Below are 2,723 nucleotides of genomic sequence, written 5' to 3'. Positions count from 1 at the left end.
TGTTTGTGGTTGTTTTATATACTTGTAAGTGATTTATGAGCTGGGTGTTTAGAATACTACTCTTCTGTTAGGGTCACCCTGACCAGAGCATTCCCTTCCCCTCCCACAGGCCTTACAGTACAGTCCCTTGCGCTCTCTGCACAGCTACCCCACAGCAAAAGACAAACCCGCCCTTCACCGTCCCCTCCAGTAACTGTCCAGACAGTTACAGGATGCGGTTAACATGTCTGTTCACCTCGCATAACAAAGCTGGCAAAAAACATCTCCAGGATGCAGACAAGACACCTGCACCCCCAACTCAGCTCCCCTACCCCAACCTAGTTCTCCTGCACCCCCAGCTCAGCTCCCCCACCCCGACCCAGTTCTCCTGCACCCCCAACTCAGCTCCCCAGCCCCGACCTGGTTCTGGCCCTATAAAACCCTGCTATAATCTATAAGCGGAGTTGCCTCCTCTAACTGGCAGAGCAGCCAGGCAGCTCAGTGAAGCTTGCTTGCCTGACTTTGGGTCTCCTCATCCTTTCTCTCGGCTGACCTTAGATTTCTGGTGCCAAAACCCAGGATGATGGTAGAGTTTGGCCTCCCTTTCTCCTTCCCTCCCTCCTTCCCCCAGCTAAACTCCCCCTTCCAGAACCTGCTGGAAACCCAAGGATCTTTCCATTGCTGGCGAACACATCGAACACGAAGGCCACCTGAGGGGTGAGTAAAGGAGACTTTTGCCTTCTTTCTGGAACCCTTGTCTACTCTTTCCTTCCCAAAAGACCCAGCGCTGGGCCAAGGGTTTCCTCCTCCTCCCAGCCTCCAGGAGGCCCTTGATATCTCCCTATCGGGGATGCCTGAACTGGGGATTATCGCACTTCTCCGACTTGAACCATGGGACAAGGGATGCCTTCTCCCACCATTCTAGTCTCTGGCCAAGTCTCCCATCTCTACCCCTCCCTTTCTCATTCCACCATGGGAGCCTCCCAATCCACTCCCTCAAAGACATCCCCCGCTTGGGTGTCTCCTCTGTAACCTTAACGCCCTTAGCCTCCATTCCGAAATTCAGCCAAAAAAAACTCATCTTTTATTGGAACACTGCCTGGCCACAATATAAACTAAACAATGGCTCCCAATGTCCTGAAAACAGCACTTTCAGTTTCAACATTCTCGGGTACCAAGACAACTTCTGCCATCGCGATCAAAGTGGTCAGAGATCCCTTATGTTCGGGCTTTCGTTTGCCCTCCGTAGCTGTCCCTCCCTCTGTCAGTCCTGCTCTACTTTCCAGATCCTCCTCACCTGCTCCACACCTGACCCATTCTCAGACCCCCCACACCCGTCACCACTCCTCCCGATGATTCTTCCTCCTTTGACCCTGCCGACTTTTCCCCGACAGCACCATAATCCTCCCCCACATCATCACAGTCCTCCACCATACACTCCCACTGCTGCCTTCTTTCTCTTCCTCTCTCCAACCACCCAGCTTCTGATTCTGATTCCTCCCCATCTCCACCTCATACCCACTCAGACTCAGCATGCCCAACAGTCGGCCCCCTTACTTCCCCTCTGAGAGGTGGCTAAAGGAGTCATTTGCGTCCACATTCCCTTCTCCCTGTCTAACCTTTCCCAAATTAAGAAACGTCTCAGGTCCTTTTCCTGCAATCCTGACACTTATATCAAATAGCTCACTTGGCATGATCTCTATATTATCCTCTTTTACTCTCCTGGAAAAAAAAAAAAGAGTGGCTTGCAGCTCAGGCGCACGCCAGTGATCTTCATCGGCAAGAGCCTACTAAGCCCGTAGGGGCCGCTGCAGTTCCCTGGGAAAAACCCTCCTGGGAGTACCAGCCCACACAACCTGGCCAGGCATCTGGTGATCACGTGATCACTTGCCTTATCAGAGGCCTTAACAAAGTGGCCGTAAGGCCATAACTTTGAAAAACTCAAAAAAATCTCCCAAAGGGCCGACAAAAATCCCACTAATTTCTTTCCTGCCTTACAGAGGCCTTCCAAAAATACACCCATGTTAACCCCACCTCCCGGGAAGGAACTATTGTCCTTAATATCCATTTCATCTCTCAGTCTGCTCCTGATGTATGGCACAAGCTCAAAAAGGTAGAAGACGGCCCTGAAACCCCTCAACAAGACCTCTTTAACCTGGCCTTTAAGGTCTTCAACAACAGAGATGAGCAAAATAAGATAAAGCCCAATGAGATCATGCCAAATACCAGCTCCTAGCAGCAGCTATTCATCAGCCTACTCAGGCTGCCCGGGGCACAAAAGACCCCATAGCAGTGACCCTCCCGGGCCCTGTTTCAAGTGCTGCAAACAAGGCTGTTGGGCCCGAGCATGCCCTAACCCATGAATGCCAAAAACTCCTTGCCTAGCTTGCCAACAAACTGGCCACTGGAAGTCTGATTGTCCTCAACAAGCAGACTAACAGGCCGGTTCCTCAAGGCCCTGGCAAAGCAAAGAGTGAAGAGTCACTCACACTCCCACAGCTCCTTGGCTGGGCCACTGAAGATTGACAGAGCCCAGGGCCCCCGGCCCCATCCGCCATCGCTGCATTGGAGCCCAGGGTAACTCTGCTAATAGCAGGTAAGCCAGTCTCTTTTTTAATTGATAATGGGGCCACCTACTCGGCTTTACCTGAATTTTTAGGACCCACTTACCCTTCCCAGGTCTCTGTTGTGGGGGTTGATCGACTCGTCTCGCATCCACATGCTACTGAATCCTTTACTTGTTC

This window comes from Macaca mulatta, chromosome 14 (assembly GCF_049350105.2).
Source record: "Macaca mulatta isolate MMU2019108-1 chromosome 14, T2T-MMU8v2.0, whole genome shotgun sequence".
Classification (NCBI taxonomy): domain Eukaryota; kingdom Metazoa; phylum Chordata; class Mammalia; order Primates; family Cercopithecidae; genus Macaca; species Macaca mulatta.
This window is presented reverse-complemented; position numbering follows the sequence as displayed.